Source organism: Grus americana, chromosome 5, assembly GCF_028858705.1.
Source record: "Grus americana isolate bGruAme1 chromosome 5, bGruAme1.mat, whole genome shotgun sequence".
Taxonomy (NCBI): domain Eukaryota; kingdom Metazoa; phylum Chordata; class Aves; order Gruiformes; family Gruidae; genus Grus; species Grus americana.
The window spans coordinates 64,836,445-64,854,775 of NC_072856.1; the positions used below are offsets into that span (position 1 = coordinate 64,836,445).

Consider the following 18,331-nt stretch of genomic DNA (forward strand, 5'->3'; position numbering starts at 1 on the left):
AAGCTTTACACAAACAGATTTACAGTCACTGATATCCACACAAGCATCCTTGAAGGAAACAGCTGCACCAGACCTCAGCTACCGCAGACTCTCCAGAATGGCACGCGAGAGTTCACAGCTCCTCTAAGCACTGTTCACTTATAAGATGCTGAGGCCAAGCAAGGAACAGCCACCCAGAAAAAAAAAAAAACCCGTAATAAAAAAAAAATTTCATGACTAGGTGAAAGTCAGACAGACGCGTGGCTCCAGAAAGCCGCCTTGGAAAGGTCTACACAAAAGAAACAGTCAGGAGCAGCAGTGGGGCAGACCTACCACAGCCTAAGCTAAATGTCACGCAACACATCTGAGCCAGAAAACGTCCCGGCTGCGCTGCCTCCACGGCCATGCCATAGCAAGCAATTCATCTTGCTTGTTTGGGGTCGGGGAAATGGTCTCTGGACTGTTCCTCCACCCCTCTCCCTGCTGGAGCTGGGAGCAAGATCTGCTCCTAGCAGAGGTTTCCCGTAACAGGCACTGAGCTGCTAGGACATCACCTGAGCAGCATAAAATGCCGTGGGTCTTTCCACCACCCTGACCCACTGCACTCTCCCTCTTACACCCCAGAACTGAGCAACTGCACGTCCTACCCCAGAACGATGCACCTCTGCATCCCTCATTCTCACACTCCAGTTTTCTGTGATTTTTAGGACAAGTACCATCCTCTCCTCCCGGCCCAAGCAGTGCAAAGCTGGTTCCCAGGTGCAGAGCACAGCCCCAGCTCCCCTGCCCTGCAGCCCGGGGGTACGGACCATTTTGTTCCTGTCCAAAAACGGTGCGTGCACTTTCCTGCTTGTTGATAGTCTACCCTCAAATGCTCAACCCTGAAATCTCTGAGGATCCCTCGCTTGCTAGTAGGATCTCCATCAAGAAGGCAAGCTGATTCTCACTCCTGCGAAGCATCTACGGAACCAAAGTCCTGCCAAGCCTTCCCCAAAAGCTGCCAAGTTCCGTAGCTGAGTTTTGCATATTGGTACAGAGCCCAGGCGCTGGTGTTTCATGCAAACCCCCAAGTCAGCCTCTCAATGGCACAATTTCGAATTGCCTTCCTCCTGCCATAGCGCCCTGGGGCAGGATCTGCCAGCAGCCCAGCCCATCGTCACAGGGAGACATGCGTGAAAGCCCCAAGGGAAAGACGAGCAACAGGGAGCAATGAACACCTGGAGATCCCACTGTGTTTTCCTTGGCTCTCCTGAGGATGGGCGCAGGTCAGATGAATTAATTGGGTCCTTTCCCTCTATTTATCTCACCCATGTCTGGCTGCTGCCAGGTTGCTTTGAGCTTTGGCGCAGCAGCTTTCCACCCAGGGCTTGTGCAAGAAGGGATGAGGAGCCTCAGTGCAAAACTCCTGGCAACAGCCCAAATCCAGAGGTTGGGAATGGGGTCACTGGGTTCTGCTTCTGAAAACCGTCCCTTCAGGAGGGATTGGTAAAAGCAGCAACAGTCACCTTTACCACCAAAGCCAGAGCTGGACACTTCAGCCCCTTCTCCACCACACCCTCCACATGTCGTTTACCCTCTTGTAAAAACACTTGTGTGTTGATGGAGCAGCCCAGAGAGGGACAGCCCTAACTCCCAAGCGGTGAAGCTACGTGCACAGGGTAAACATGATTCAGGTACGCAGCACGTAGCTGAAAGCGCATCGCTATGCAATGCTCAAACGGAGGAATGCAGAAGGCAAAACATGAAGCCACTTGTCTGGCAAGGCGAATAACTCTTCAATCATCCACCAGGACCTGCAAGCGCAGGGAAGCCTGGTGCTCTCGGTTGAGAGAGACGAGAATGCCTCCAACCAGCAACGTACCACCTCGTACTAACCATGCTGCACATGTGCTGCTGTATTTCCTCAGTGCCAAGTCCAAAAGAGTTCAGCGAGAGCTCCAAAATAACGTAAAAGAAAAATCCAAACAGCAGCGAAGCAACTGGCATGTCCTCTGGGGAGAGATGAGGCATGAAGAACAACCCTGCTCCGGTGGTTTGACACGTTAGCGCCAGTCAGCATTGCCTTGATGACCCACTGACGCACGCCATGGTGGGTGCGAACATGCCTGTCCACCAACACCACCCCTGCAGTGGGTCAAGGCAATGTTTTGAACACAAAGACTCTCAAGGCACCTCAGTCCATGAGGAATAATACACTGAGTAATTTATTGAGTCGTGATAATACTGACTCATCAACGACCGTCACTAGGTTGGGCCACCCTATCTGATGTAGGCTGAGGACAGGAGCGACCTCCTCGCCCAGGTGCTCCAAGCAGCACAAACCTCTTCCATGTAGCAGATTCACAACGAAATCCCCCAAAGGGCTTGGGGTAAGCGCAGGAGGGAGCACAAACAAGACGGGGTGATCAGAGATTCACGCAGAGCACACAGAGGTTGCTCCAGACCTGGGCACAGCGTGTGACAGGACACCCTTGGGAATGACCCCACCCAACTTCACCACGAGGAAAACACGGGCCAGATGTTCAGACAACTTCACACATTAATTTGTTTAATTTGCTATAATTCAGGTGGCTTGTGCTCAGGCCACACCAATCACAAAACAAAGCGCTGTCAGCTCAGATGAAACTCTCCTGTCAACTAACCACATCTTTATGGTGTGCCAGGTCGCTTCTCTCATCTCCACCTCCTTTGGTTTTCTTCTCAGCGGCCACAAAGATTTGAAAGCTTTATGACTCAGTGAGCTGAGATTTTCTACACTACCCCAGAATTCCTGGTTCTTCAGCGTATTCCAAAACATTACGACACGCCACGAGGACAGGAGATACCAAGCACAAATGATCTCCTGAGAGGGCAGGAGGTTAAGAAGGCACCAGCACAGCTTTTCTCCATCCAGCTCAAGTTGGAGAAGCGGCGGGGGGAAAGAAGAATCAAAAGCAAACAGCAAATCACAACCAGTGTTTTGCAAGGGGCTGAGGACCCTCTTTTTTTTTACATTAATTAGAGAGTTGGAAATTTGTCATTAAGGGTGAGGGAGCTAATGCAACATGCAGAAAAGCTTCTGCTGACACATTTAAGTACTTTCCAACCCTTTACTAGCTGTTTCTGTCATCCCCTGGTGTGGTAAGCACATAGAGTAAGTAAATCTATATTGCTTAGCATCTAGATTAACCAACACAGAAGTCAGGATCAGACTTTTAGTATTTCTTCCCCAATTTACAGCCCTTTGTTCAGATCCCCTTTTTTTCAGCACAGCGCTGATCTCTGTCATGGTGCAGGAGTCAAAAGTACATTTATGATTATTTTAAAAAGGGGGGAAAAAATCAATATGGAAATGATTTGAATTTTACAGCATTAGTCTGCCATGACTTGCAAATAAACAGCTGTCCCAGCAGGTCCATGCAAGCTTAACAGCACAGCAGTAAAACGTGAGACTTTTCTTCCGCTTTTAAGAGAGTTTTACTTAAATAAAAAAGTCTATTTTTTAAAAAATCACCATCTGAAGAACCGTAGTTAGGTCACACTCAATTTCAGCAGAACAAGTGCATCCTGCTTCACATCGCCTCACCAGTCATTCCACAGCAGTGGCAGCTTTCCGAAGCCAAGTTAAGATATTTAATTACCAGCATCAAGTCAGAAACCAAAGCGTCCAACAAAATCCTCATTTGTGAGCGAAGCCTGCAGAAATCTCGTTGAGCAGGCTTTGGCAATCTCCAAAGCTGACAGCTGGATGCCCTGGCTTATCGACTGCTAGAGCACGCACAAAAAAAAAAAAAAAAAAGCTCTGAATACTTGCAGCGCCGAGCAAGTCTTCAAGGCAGCCCTGCCGGCCTCTTAAAAAGGCTCATATAAATAGGCAAGCTTCATTTATTAATACTTCAGAGATAAAAGTGTCTGTGTAGGAGCGGCTCAGTGCATATCTGTGGAGCAGGAGGATGGGCGGAAGACAACCACCTGCTCTGGGTGGTGCATCTATCAGCATCCCCAAACAGTTTTTAACCAGTTCGGGTTATAAACGCAGCAGGTAAATTTACTACCTGTGCATGTGGTGGGCTGCCATAAGCACATCAGTCAAAGACCTTCGAGCAGCAAGCCAGTGCCGACGGTCAACGCACACAAGCTGCAAAGCAGGAGTATAGAGCAAGAGGGGACCTGCTCCTGGCCGGCGAGTAAACAGTATTTGCAAGTAGCCCGGCTGCCCAACAGCTCTGTGCCTCCCCTGTGCTGGGTTCCTCAGCTGTGGCAATGACAGCCCAGCAGAAGAGGGGGAAGAAACCATGACAAAGCACAGAAGCAAAGGGAGATAAACATGACCCAGTTAGACTGGCTGTCCCCAGCTTCTGCCCATCCTCTGCGGGAGGGCTCGTCTGCGACCAGAGGAGCCGGCCCGCCACGGCCATCCCTTTCCTGCTCCCTCCCTCGTCCCTGCTGCAAACAAAAGGTCAGATAAGGAGCCAGCTCAGGTCAAGACCGGTTTGACTCCGTTTCGAGCCCAGGGGAGCGGATTCGGCACTGATTTTATAGCTCACCCATCCTGTTTGCCTCCTCAGGGCGGAGGCCGGGACGCAGAGCGGCGTGCATGCCTGGCTGGCTGGACCCGAAAACCCCGGTGCTGTGGCAGGGGCACCACCGGCAGAGCCACACGCCAGCTGAGAGCTGGCCAGAGCCAGGAAACGTCAGCGCTTCCTGCTGTCCTGGAGTCACACGTTGTCAGGCTGTCAGAGATCGCGGACTTTGGCTTTTGCTTCCTGCAGCCGACGGAGTAAGGGCAGGTCCCAGCATACGGCCATAGGGAGATCAAGGTGAGTCACTCATTAATCAAGGAACAGCAAGGTGGATGCCAAACCCACAGGGCTTGGGGGGGCAATGCACACCGAAATGAACCCCCGTGCCCACGGAAAAAGGTCCACTGCTGCAGGACCCATTTACTCCTAGTGGGATCAAAAGAGGGGCAGGCAGGGAACACTGATGGCTTTGGCATACATTGCTTTCAGCAAGGGAGGATAACGAGGTTGCATTGTGGTTCATCACGGTGGCCTTAATACACACTACCACTGGATTTTGTATGCAATATCAGAATCAACCTCTAGAGAGGGAAAAAAAATAAAAGAAAAAGCCTTGTTCTGCCATCCCTCTCGGTGCAGCCAGGAGAAGCTGCCTGGCTGTACAATGCCGAGTGTCTGCAATGCTCCAGCCTGGCCACAACCACCGGAGCAGCCCATGCCCATGGGCTCCCCTCACCCCAGCACCTGGCAAAGGGGGCTTGGCCGCACCCCGCGATCTCCCACCCGCCTCCGATTTCCGTGGGGAGCTCCTTGCCACTGGTTCGGCAGCACACAGCCCTGTCAGTTCAAGTGGCTTTCATCAGGAGAATTATCATCTGGTTTTGCCTTAAGTTAACCTTGATCACTTAAAGATGCAGAAAGCCTATTTCACACAGGCACCGACACACGAACCAGCACGGCCATCCGCAAACAGTGCAGACCCCAAGGATGAAAACACACTGTTAATACTGATGACTTTGTGCCAAGCGAGTCAAGATCAGGCAGGATCTGACCGCAGCCATCACACGCCAATGGCAGCGGGTGCCAAGCCAAGGCTTGCATGCAGCAAGGGCATCATCCTTCCTCTGTGCAGGCCCCCTGACCTGAATCTCCCCAAATTTCCAGCCCGATACAGCCAGTGACAGATCGAACCTCCCTGTCTGGCAGCTCTCCGGCTGATGCCCGAGCCACAAACCCGCTCGTCCTCCACCGCTGACGCAGCCATAGCCTGACACCGAACCATGCCGAAATTCTACTCCCACCCTGGCTCCCACATCAGAGCATCGGGCTGGACCAGAGCAGCAAGGTGTTTTACACCAGCACTGATGGCTCGGCACATACAGATGATTAGGCAGCCCCAAACTGCTGTGCCTGGTGGGGAGGCATGGGGGGGGGAGGCAGAGACACACCCCCCCCCCCCCCCCAAAAACCACTTTGCTTAGCTGGGGAAGCCCATCGCAGGGGCTCTGTGGGTACGCAGAGGGGGGTCACATCCCACCCCTGCAGGGCCCAAGCCCGGTTTGGGAGCTGCCGCAGAGGTGGGAGCTGCCGTGCCAACAGGAGCCGGGGACGAAGCAGCCCTCGGAGGCGTTGCCATGGAGAAGGCAGCGCAGCAGCATCCCGCATCCCACGCCCGCGGGTGGGCGCCCCCTGCCCGGCGTCCACAGGGGCGGGCACCGCCCGGGCACGGCGGCGGGGCCCCGTTCTCCTCCCCACGCCCCCCCCCCTCACCCCCACCCCGCACAGGCCACACCGGTGCCAGAGGGCACGCCGGGCTCCGCGGGACCGTGGACCCAGGACGCCGGGGGGTGTGTAAGGGGGCACGCTGCTGGGCCGCGCCGCTCCCCGCCCGAGGGGACCACCCCACGCAGCGCCCCGGTGTGGGGTGGGGTGGGGCGTGAGCTCGGCTCCCAGTCTCCCCGCTTCCCCCGCGGCGGAGGAAAGCCAGCCGCCGAGCGCAGAGAAGCCCCGGCCTCCCGCCCCGCTGCCGGCGCACCCGACCCCCCCCCGGCACGGCCGGCGCCCCCGGTACATGGGAGAAAGGCAATCCGCCCCCCCCCCCAAAAAAAAATAACCAAAACCCACCACCCAGCCGAAAGGAAAGGGGAGGGAAAGGGAGGAGAGGCAAGCGGCAAGGCCGCTGCCCGGGCGCGGCAGACTCACCCCGCGGCGCGGACCGCCGTACCTGCCGGCGCTGCGCTGCGCGGCGCGGAGCCCGCCCGGCCCCTGCCCACAATGGGCCGCGGCCGCCCCGCCCCGGCCGCACGGCCCGGCCCCACCCCGCGCGCTGACGTCACTCCCCCGCCACGCCCCCTCCCGCCGCCGCCGGGAGTTGTAGTGAAGAACCGGCGGCGCCATTGGGACAGCGGTGCCGCTGTCCCGAACCGGGGGTACCGATTCGGAGGACGGTCTTGCGCGGAGCAGGAGGCACGGTGCGGGTTTCCCGGCGTGTCTTGTGCCGCAGAGGAACCGCAGGTCACCTCCTGGAGGAAGGATGGAAGCAGGGCGGGGGGGGGCCGTCCAGCTCCCACCCAGCGAGCAGCGAAGATAAAGTTTCATCCGACTGGCGACATGGGTGATCGCCGACGCGCAGGATCAGCGTCCCAGCGGCCTGACGAAGTTCTCCCAAGCTACAACGTTCTCCGCTTGTCAGGTCGGATTTAAGAAATCAATTTTCCAGGGGTTCCCATTTCACGTAAATCAGAGCGGCAATCTGATATATGGCTGGATTTCCACACGCACTGGAATAACCTTGTTGCATGAGATAAGGCTCTGGGCTTCATGCAGAAGTAGTTATTGCTTTTGGTGCAAATCAAAACTCCAGATCTAATTAATAGCATGTAACATTTTAGCTTAAGTAAACTTTTTTTTTTTCCCCCTGGATAAGAGGTCAAGCTATTTGTATCTTGTATGATTTTTTTTCTCAGCAACAACCATATGGGAAGGTCTGAAAGGCTGGAAGGGATTTACAGGGATTGGTTTTCATATGGAGCCCGCACAAATTGATACACAGGCAAAGGAAGGGCCAATGATGGGAAAGTAAAGAAAGAGCATCCTTAGGGGATTTGATATCAAAGCATGGAACAAAACGTAATGTGAGAACCAGGACAGATTTTACATGGCCATCCAGGCTCCGAGGTGGCCTTCTGTACAAGGGAGAGAGACAGAACGGTGTGTATGTATAGAGTCCATGTAAGTGCTAGACAGGTTAAGCACCTACAGGCCTGACGCTGGCTTTCTCTGCCCATCTGAGCTCCATCACAGGACTTGATCTGCAAAATAAAACCAGGGTCAGACCCATAGAGTTTCAACCCATCCTACGCTGTTTCAGTCCCAAACCTCACACTTCATACCAAAACTCATGTTCCAAACAAGTGGTCTATACCACCCCTGGAGGAAATGGCAACAGAGTCTCAGAAATGGTTATGCTCATTAGAGAAATTTGTTAAGACATCAGCTAGACTTTTTGTTTGTTTGTTTTTAAAGCAAGAAGCTATATTTATCTTAACAAAGCCACACTTATATAAAGTGGATTTTCTACTGCTTCTCACGATGCCCAGTCCTTTTCCTAACCTCTTCTGGTGCCCTGTAGCAATGAGGTCCACAGGATAAGTGTGACTTGCCAAGGAAAAACTGATTCCCCTGTATTGGTTGTGAATTTCAAAGTCTTCCCAATTTTCTGTTACTGAGCTGGCTTCACCTCTAAGCTTTTTTATATCCCTCTTCACAGCCTAGCCTTTGGCAAACAAGCACCAGCCCTTGAGCTGCCATCCTGAGAACGAATCTTTCAGCCAGGAGTCCATCCTCCACCTTCCTGGAAACTAGTCAATACTCTGAAAACTGAAATAACCCTTTCTGAAACCATCAACACCATTGCCAAGGACTTAACCACTTCCCAGAAGCATGAGAGGATGCAAACTGCTGGAGACAGGTTCCCCAGAACCTGTCTCTGTGTCCGTGCCAGCCCACATTACCATAATTCATGTTCTAATGTGATGTGGTGCATGAGGTGTCCCACCTGGGTCATGGTGGGGCTTGGGAGATTCCCAATGCTGGGACCCTTCTTTGCAGAGGGACAAGCTGGTGCCTTCATCTCAAGCTGAAGTACCAGCAAAAGGGCTCACAGATCATGCGGGCAAAAGGAGTAACTACAAATTGCCACAATCAGTTGGTTTTTGCACAGGGGTACTGCAGGAACCCAAGATGCAAAATGGCAATATACTAATCATAGTGTGTGAGTGCTCTCTTAATGTTACCTTGGTGTTGGTCTCAATGGGAGGTGGCAACAACAGAGACAGTTTTGGGGTAAAAGGTGTCAAGGGTGGGTTATTGGGAGTGGTAAGCTCAATGGTGGTGCTATGAAACTGGTGGCATATGAGCATAAACAAACTGGGGAAGAGCCAGCACAGCTTTTGGTGAGAGAAATTATAACACAAAATCTACTGCAGTCCTTGGATGGAGCCAAAACTTTGGTGGACAACGGAGATCTATATAATAGATACAGATTTCGTAAAGGCTCTGACAAAATTCTTCATCAAAGGCTCTTGAGGAGAGTAAGGAGCCATGAAAAATTAAGTGGTTTAAAGACAGAAACCACAAAGGCCAGACAGGGATAGTCAGTCTCCGCAGTGAAGGGATGCCCAGGTCTGTGCTGCTCAGTGTCTTTGTCAATGATGTGGAAGTGGGGATGCGTGGGGAGGTAGCGATGGTTGCTAGTGACACCGAGCTGCTCAGAAAGGCCGGCAGCAGCAAACTGCAGAAGGACCTCAGGACAGTTGGTGATAAAATGTCAGATGAAATTCAGTGCAGGTAAATGAAAATGGTGAATCTCAGAGGAAGCACTCCTAACGTCATGCACACAGTGATGGGCTCTGAACTGACCATCACCCCACAGGAACGGGATCCTGGGGTTATAACAGGAAATTTAATGTATCAATTCATTGCTGAGCAGCAGTCAAGAAAGCAAATAGGTAGGAGTTAATGAGGAAAGAGAAAAAACTACTGTAGAAATTCCCGGTTTGCTCTCCTTTTGAATACTGTGAGCAGTTCTGGTCTCTGTTCTCACCAAAGAACTAATGACCAAAGATATGAAGCATTTTTCACCTAGGTAACTGGCTAGGCTAGGACTATGCATTACAGCATTTCTATACAAGCCTCAGGCTCAGGAAGTCCTGGAGCTGCAGCGTGCTGCAGGCTTGGAGAGTTTACAGGAAAATATCCCTGTACGCTTCTCATAGCCTTGGCTTGTCATGCACTGTTGGCTCTGGGAGAGAGAGGATGCCGGGCGGGATGGTCCCCGTGTCCGACCTGGCACAGCTTTTCTTACGCTCTTGCATTCATTTTTTTTCCTCTGCAAAATGCCCTTCCAGGACTCCCCTTTCCACTCCCCTCCTCAAGGACATTTATTAACCAGGTTTGGTGGTTGATGATTTGATCTGGAGGCTCCCAGCCTGGGCAAGCAGCTGCGTAACGGTTGGCATCTGGAAATGCATCTTCCTCATCGAAACGGCTCAGCCATTTTCTTGTAATTGCCTCCTTGGAGCTTGTTTGGAGGCTGCTTATCAAGTCCCATTGTGTTGCTTTTCTGTTTGTTTTTCCAACAGCTGCCTATTAAATTAAGCTCCTATATTCAGAGAGGAAAGCCCAATAACCAGCTGCCCAGAGCCTCTGTGGCTAAGTAGGACGCATGCAATAGTCATCCTGCAAGACAGATGAGCGTCCAGCCCTGAGAAGGGGAGAATGTGGGTACCAAGCCTGCCTGGAGAATAATCCCTATAATCCTTGTAATAGGAGGTTTTTGATAGGATTTGTTCGTTGGATGCAAAACTAAACCAGGACTTTCTCTGAGTTGAGGGAAAGAAAATGGGTTTGTTGTTCTAAATCTGTAAGAATATACTTGGTATTGTTCATCGTTAGACCCTATAAATGTTCTCCGAGCTGAATTTGTGTGAGATCAATACTGTCTTATCCCTGGGGGAGAGTTTTTATGTGTCTGCTCCACTGAAACTTAAAAGGACACTCTTGATTCAGCTGAGAGTAATGGAATATGGAACCCATCCCCTTACAAAAATTAAATAAAATTGATTTAAAAAAAAAAAAGCCGTCTCTTCTGGAGGTTATAGTCTTTCATGTTGCACAGATGATCCGCTCAGCAGAAAAATGGGCTGTAGCTTTTATTTAATTGTTGTTTTGGTCTGAGATGAAGACTTGCCGCCAAACGAACAAAACCGCACTCTGAGCTGCTACCACCATCCTGCTCCACTGGAGCTTACGGGAAGATTTCCATCAACTGCAATCGGGGCTGGTTTTAGCTCAAAGATAGGAGACAGCATTATGCTTTTTGCTCTTTCTTTGATATGAGGCTTTTAGAGTATGTAGAGGACCTTTTGCGGCTCTGTATCTGAGCTGGGAGGTTCTGCTTGAAAACAAACCGCACCCTAAGCCAGCATTATCTCTAACAGCGCGGAGCCCAATCTCGCCCCAGGATTCACATCAGCTCCCGGCAGCTGGCAGGGGGAGGCGAAGCTTCGGCGTAATGTTTCATAGCCTCAAAAGGGAAAATAAATGTATTCCCAAGGCAGGACTCGGCCGTGCCTGTGTTGGCTGGGAGTGTTAGCGGAGACTCAGTGGGTTTAGGCCCTGATTCTGCAAAGTCCATAAGCTTGTAAGGAATTTGTAATTTGCTTGTAAGCAAATTCCCATTCGCTTCAATGGCATTTAATCACATGCACATAAATGCTTTATGGGGTACAAGGGAGTTGTACCTTGGTGGAGGTGGGGATATTTAATCCAAGCAACTGACTTCTTTTCCAACGTGTTCAGAGAAGGGTAAAATGTGAGAAATAGAGAGAGATTGTGAGACTTACAGCTACTGCCTCTAGTTGAGGTCTTCCTCCAGACCTGCTCTGTCCAAGCCCACTCTCTGCTGGGAGATGCTGGGAGAGCGCAGCCTCTGTCGGCTGCTTCCCCTGCCCAAACCACTGTGCCCTGCAGGGAACAGAAGACATGGACAAGTGGCAGCAAGATATAAAGCACTTGCAGGCGAGCTGAGGGTGGAGGAAGCCATTAATAATCTCAGTGCCTTGGCCGGGGTCTTTCACCCTGCACCTTTCTGCAGCTCCTGCGATTGCCTTCCTCCCCTCTCATCTGCTTTCTGCAGCTGCCAGAAGCACCTCGTGCTTCCCTTGCCATCCATCCTCCCAGCTGTCTCCCGTGAGATGCTGCGCGTGTGGCCATGCCCTGGTTTGGATCATCCTGCTTGTGCCTGGCCTGTCTTCAGCAGGCTCCTGCCACGCAGCTCCTGACTGCTCGTGAAGCCAAGGGTGAATCCTCCTCCCTGGATCCTCCTGCCAGTGCCAAGCTTCGCTCACAGCCTTGTGCAGCATCAGATGCTGGGCCTGGGGGAAAATGTGCTGCTTAGGGTGGGTCAAAGGGACTACGTCTTCCCCCTTAGACTCCTCAACCCTGCTAGAAAACAAACCGTTCCTGATTAGGGATCTGTAACTTTGCCCATGTCTTTTTTCTCCTCCCTATTCCTGGAGATGACTTTCCTTGCACTGAATTGCTATCAAAGGTACCAGACCAAAAAACCCCCAAACTATTTCAAGGTAGATGGAGCAAATTCTCAATGGATGAAAGTTTAGTGCCCCGTTATCTTCCTCATATCCAGACTTATTTATCTCCCGAGAGCAGGGAAAGAGGTAAGGTGAGGGGTAGTGGCCAGGGATGAGGTGAAGCAGGAGGAAGAGGAGAGAAGGGGTGGGAGAGGGGTGTAAATCAGTGCCTCTCTCTCAAGCCCAGAGACTGCTGCAGATTTACACCAGCTGTTGCTCAGGCTGTCAGAGAAGGGTTTAACAGGGATGCGTGCATACACAGCCTACAGGGAGAGCTGCTTTTATTTGTTCGTATCTAGCAGGGGTTGAATTTATTGCCTTTGCAGAGGGGCCAGCAAAAAGCCAGGGCGTCACTTAAATCCCAGTTAAAACCTCAGATTAAGGCTTTGCAGGAAGTGCAAATGGGGAGGTGGAAGTGGCCTGACCAGATGCTGGCTCCATTGCTTGGGGGAGTGGGCTACAAGCCCACCTCGCCATTGCGGCCAGGGAGCCAAGTGAGGCTGTTGTGTTATCAACAGAAGGTCTTTTGCTCCAGAGCTGTAGCAGAGACAGAGTGAGGAAGTGCCAAGTCGCCTTAGGCTCATACTGAGCCTCCATCCTCTTAATGGAGCATAAAACAGTTAACCCCCAGGTCACCAGGTGGGTCCCAGCCCAACTGTCACATCCGTTAGAGAGAGGAGCTTATCCGATGGGAATTAGGAGCCCTCATCAAGGGCCTAACTGCATTTGAAATATCTTAAACCTCCTGATTTTTGATACAATTCAGTCTTCTAAGCACCTATCTTACTTTTGCAGGATGCATAAGCCAATTCTTGGCAGTGTTTGTCCCTAGTGACTCAGTCAAGGTCACACATGGAGCCTGTGGTCAACCTGGGAATGGCTCCCAGATACCCCGAGCCCTGGCCGAGCGCATTAAATCACAAGACCATCTCTGTCTTGCTCACTATTTTGGTCACCCTGATTTGTCCTGCATCATTAAATTTTTACAGTGCCTGACTCCAGATGACTTCAAGTTTGTGCCTCCTGTCTCCAGTAAGTGCAGAGCTCAGAAGTTTTGTTCCTCCCAGGACAAGGGCTGGAATGTGAAGACTCAGCAACCAGCACAGGCAGGAAAATTTCTCCCATTCCTGATGGCTGTTTAACTGGACGTACATGCTCCCAATATCTTTCAAAGCATCAGTGTGGTTTTTGCAGGTCCTGGTACTGCATTTCTTTCTAACATGCAGAATTCAGGACAGATCTGGTACAAGACTTGAACAACCACGTTACAGCCAGCAAAGCAGCGGGTCCTGTCACATCCCTGTTGAAGGATCACAAGGCAGGTGTCCTACATGGATGGAGCAAGCACAGGACTGCTCCAGCCTCCCTGCTCCATCCCTGGGCACTTCTGGGGTGACATCAGCGCCCTGAGATCATCTGTCTTGGCTGGGTACATTTGCTTATAGGTTTTCCCTGGAGGGCTTCTGATTGCTTTCCGGTTGCGGTTTCTCTGCTGGGAGGACTTTCACAGGCTCACATGCCCTTTTCCATGGTGCCCAGATGCTGCTCCACCCCAGGGTCTCTGCACTCCTGTGGCTTCATCAGCTCATCAGAGCCACTGTGCTGGGAGCAGTGTTTGCGGTGCGGAAGGAGAGGTATTGCAGCTACCTCTGGCTGCTCTGGGCTGTACCCATAGGAATAGCGCTACTGGAAAGTTTTCCTGGCTGGGCACAAGGTTGGACACCACAGGACAGCATTTCTCTTTCCTCTGCTCAGCCTTTTCCCTCATTGCCCAAGCACACAAACCTCTCCTCCTCCTCCTTCTGCTTTGCAATAATTTTAGGTCCATGCGAAGGCTCTGGCCGATATCCTGGCAGGACTGATGTCCTCAGTATCTAAAAGCTGTCCATGGCTGGTGCTGCTCAGAGGTCTCAAACTCAGATTGCAGCCTTGGGAAAGCACCACCTCCCTGGCCCAGAAGGAGCCCCTGGGAGAGCAGGGACGAGGGGCCTGCCGTGCAGCGGGGGCCTGGGGGCGGTAGGAGACGTGGCAGTGACAGCAGCCTCCTTGCACCACCTGCCCAGTGAGCTGGATGGACTGCAGCCATGCCCTCCCTGCCCCAAATTGCCGGTGACACAAGGGTGTTGCCAAGCTGGCAGAGAGGGAAATCACGGTCACATCAACAGCAAGGGGGACCTCCCCGGTTTCAACCTCCTTAGTCACAGCTGGATTACTAACCCCATTCTTATATTTTCCACGGGGGTGGCATGAGTAAGAGCTGACTCCTAGGCTGTTGCCTCCAGAAACCCTTAAGGAGAGAAATGCTGACGGGATTATCAGGCTGTTTAAGTTTCGGGCCAAATCAGGGGAGCTGAGCAGTTGCGCTAGGAGCGGGATGCTGACCCAGGCACAGGACAGAGCCAGCCCAGGGGGGCCAGGATGGAGAGGGCTGCCCCAAACATCTTCCAAGACAGTGTCACTAGGAGGGGATGGGCGTGTATAGCTCAGTCTTTTCCACCATTTTTGAAACACCTCTGTGCCTCCGGAGATTATATTCAGGACACGGACTTATCTTGGAGAAGAGCCCCCAGCTCCTGCAGCAAGCCTGGTCTGTTCATGGCTCTCCTGTTTTGACCCATGACAAGTTGGTGATGAGATCAGGTCTTGAGACTGGTTTTACACCTCCCAGATGCCTGGCTTATGTATAAGGGACAATACAAATGATGAGCATAGGTTATAGGTTTCAGGGCTCAAATACACACCAAGTCTCATGTCTCCTGCAGCTCCCAGCCATGGGTATCGCAGCAGCCCCAGGGTCCTGGCTCCAGGCTCCCTGCAGTGCAGGAGGTGGGAGATGGCGGTCCCCCAGCTCCCTCCAGGGCTGCAGTCAGGGTCTGCCCCCAGACCCTAGGGCGATTCCCCTCCTTGTGCAGACCTGGGGAGGGGAGGAAGGGGGAAGAATAACTTTCCCACTTGGGCTGAGAGGATGGGAACGAAACTTCGCTCCCCGGCACTGACTGCCGAGGCGGTGGGAACGTGAGCTCAGCCCCTAGGCGACTTAATGGGCTTTTAAAAAAACCCTTTGTATTGGATCCATTCTTCTTCCCAAAGCTTGCTGGCTCCACTCCAAGGGGAAACCTTTGATTCTGCAAATACACCACAATAATCATCCCGAGGAGTCCCAGCTATTGGGGTCCCCCCCTCCGAAAGATCAGCAGGATGTCGAAGAGGTGCTTAAATCATTTCATCCTAAGAAAGCCTTGGGCTGTAACAGCTTCCCTGTTGCTCGGAAAAAGCAACCCCTCTCCCAACAGCTTGGCTCCATTTTTCTTCCAATGATACCGTCGCTAGTGGAGGCAGGGCAGGCAGTGCTGCGGAAACCAGGCCACCGGGGTTCCCGGTGATTTCATCAGTCCCAAGACCCGGGCTTGCAGTGATTTATGAGCTTGCAAGAATCTCGCCATGGAGTTATCTCCCCCTCCCCACTTTTTATTGCTGTGCAGATAGGGATTCAGCGATAGAGCTCTTCTGGGTACTGTAGCAAGCTCGGTCTGTTTGACAGTTGCAAATATTTTTCTCCAACATTGCGCAGGTCCATGCGCACAGGCTGCTCTCGCCAGTGTCATCACCACTCAGCACTGAGAAGCTCAGCTTGGCTTGGGGGAGCCCAAAACCAAAAGCTTGCCAAGCACAGCACCCACTCCCTGACTCCCATCCCTTGTTCAAGATTCCCCTAAGCTATCCCCTTCTCCTCAAGGTAGGTTTTTATTACTTTTAAATTGCTGGATTTTTTCTTTTTCAGAAGTATTTTTATTTTCCTCAGATTATATAAATCCTGCCCTTCTGCAGTGCTCTCCAGTATAAGGCTGGGATTTCTGAAGGGGATTTCGGGGAGTTAGGTGCTCTGCTTCCAGGAGGAGCCCAGCGCTTCTCTTGTTGAAATCCCCCTTTAAAGCAGGTCATCAGTATTTTTCTGCAGCTGTTTTTCTTAGCAGTCTAAATAAAGCTTTCAAGTTACGACTCATTGATGTGAGGCCAGATTCAGAGGCTGTCAGTTCCTTTGTGTATCCTCAACTTGTCCGGGGGTGTTTTGTTTTATTTTGGGATGGCTGCTTGCTTCTGGGGCTTGCTGCAAAGCTGTGCATTTAGCAGCCCCCTCCTGTCACATTCTCCTGCTTGCCAGTGACCGTGTAAGCTCACGGCGTAAGCTCACAGTGCTGCTGAATCCAGCCCCTGCAACTCCCTTGCACTGTGCCTGCCTTTCTGCAAAGGCAAAGGATTTTGCAAGCAGGAATTCACTCTGGTCACTGGATCTCCCTCCATTTGGCATGGCAGGAGCCCCAGGGAAAGGTGTGCTTCACTCTGGCTAAGTAGCCAAGGCCAGCGTCCCTCTCAAGCTGCAGTCACAGCCTTCACAGCCCCTGGACACAGATGGAATTTCTTCCTCGTGGAAATTATTTATATGTGGAAGGCTGATCCCCTTTGGTGACAGACAGCTGTTGCCATGTGGGTCCAGCAGAGGCTGAAAAGGGGGCTGAAATGATGCATCGTCCCCTTCTCCTCCTCATCCCCATCCTGTCTCCAGGTGCTCACACCAGCCATGTGCCACTCGCTTGGTCATGCTGGTGTGGCCAAGCCAGCCACTTCCCCAGGCCAGCCCAAGATGAAGGTGATGGGAGCGCAGGAGGCTGAGCCAGCTCTGCCATGAGGAGAAACATGGACCCACAGCTTAGAGACCAACACAGCTCACCCCAGAAATCTATAGGCAAGCAACAGGCTGAAACAAAAAATCTACTCCTACCCTTTATCAAAACCACTGCCACTTACTTAGGATGCTCCAGGCATGATTCAACACTCATTATCTTCGTTGTGCTGGAGATTAGGCTGCAATCTTTCCAGATAATAGCTTTATTAGCTCTGTATTATTCTTTCTACATTATTTATTTACACTAAGTCCAGAACATTCAAAGCTTTCACTGGGAGAGTAAGATCAGTTCAGTGGATGACATTTTACGCTGTGTTTTTTACACTAGCAAAGATCCTATGTAGAAGGAACTATCCCAGGCCAAATGTGCTCTTGCCGATGAGGTCTCTTTGGCTCAAGGAAGCTGTACGTGTTATAGACACCCCACCAGATGCTAATGGTGAGGAAAGGTAATTTTCTAGGGCTTCAGCACAGGCAATGGGCTGTTGTGTTCCTTTACCTGTCACGCTGGGCAAATGGCTCTGCCAGGGCTGCTCCTGGCCAAGGGACAACCAACATCTGTGGTGCAGCTCACTGGGGGCTCTTTCTTGGGCTCCCATGACCTGTCTGCCTCCAGCCATCCATCCTACTCTGGCACAGGCTGGCACCAACCCTCTTTTGGCTGGGACAAGTTTGCACTCTCCCTCACCTCTCCTGAAGCAAGGCCTGGAAAAGAAATTAGACTCCACTAAGTACTGATTTAATGATAATTGCATGGGCTCCTGGCTTTGGCCTTGCTCATCAGAAAAGATAACGCATGGGCCACTGCAAACCCATGGCAGCCCAGTGTACCAGTCCTGGGTACGAGGGCTGATTTGAGTTGGCCTCAGGAAGGGCTGCCCAGAGATCCTGCTGTATATGCTGGTGGGATTCCCCAGCCCAGATTTTCCTCTGATGTGGCATCACTGCAGAGGATGACTGTGGGAGATGACAGCAGATGAGTCTCCATTCACCTTTGCCCTGTCCTTGACGACCTCGTCAGGAGAAGGAGATGACAACCTGACCCTCTGGACAACCAGCTTCTCTCTGGAATGCAAGGGTCTTTTTCTGGTGCAGGGTACTCGAGTCCCTCCATTCTCTTCTAAGTGATTCTCTTTGCAGAGGTGCCAACCATGCTATTAGCACACCTCCAAGTCTGGATTAAAGGGGCCAACATGAGGCTGGCTGGTTTTTTGGCTCACACAATTGGTACCCATTGCTTCTGGCACTGAGAACTGCCCCACATAACAGCTGACATGTTCCCTGGGAAGGATACTCCAGGAATGTCCTACCACCCACCTGAGTTCAATAACTACAAAAGCAGAGCTGGAGACAGGCGCATCGTGCGTGTTCTTGATAGCCCCAAATGGCCCTGTTCTCCCCCGTTCACTCCTGAAAGAGGGATTCCCACTCAGGGAATGAACACTTACGACATACCCATGACACAGGTGCTGCAGCTCCCCCAACAAACCTGGCAGATGCTGTGGGCTAGCTTT

General features: G+C 51.9%; 1 protein-coding gene across 3 annotated transcripts in view; it reads right to left on the bottom strand.

Moving 5' to 3' along the window:
• DAAM1 (dishevelled associated activator of morphogenesis 1) overlaps positions 1–6,784 on the bottom strand; it is a 98,220-nt gene extending 91,436 nt beyond the window's left edge. For 2 of the 3 annotated variants that reach the window (XM_054827662.1, XM_054827660.1), the window contains exon 1: positions 6,684–6,784. The gene's annotated coding sequence lies outside the window, so the exon portion shown is untranslated. The remainder of the gene's footprint in view (positions 1–6,683) is intronic. The other variant, XM_054827661.1, reaches the window with a different exon arrangement.
• Between the last annotated feature and the right edge of the window lie 11,547 nt (positions 6,785–18,331).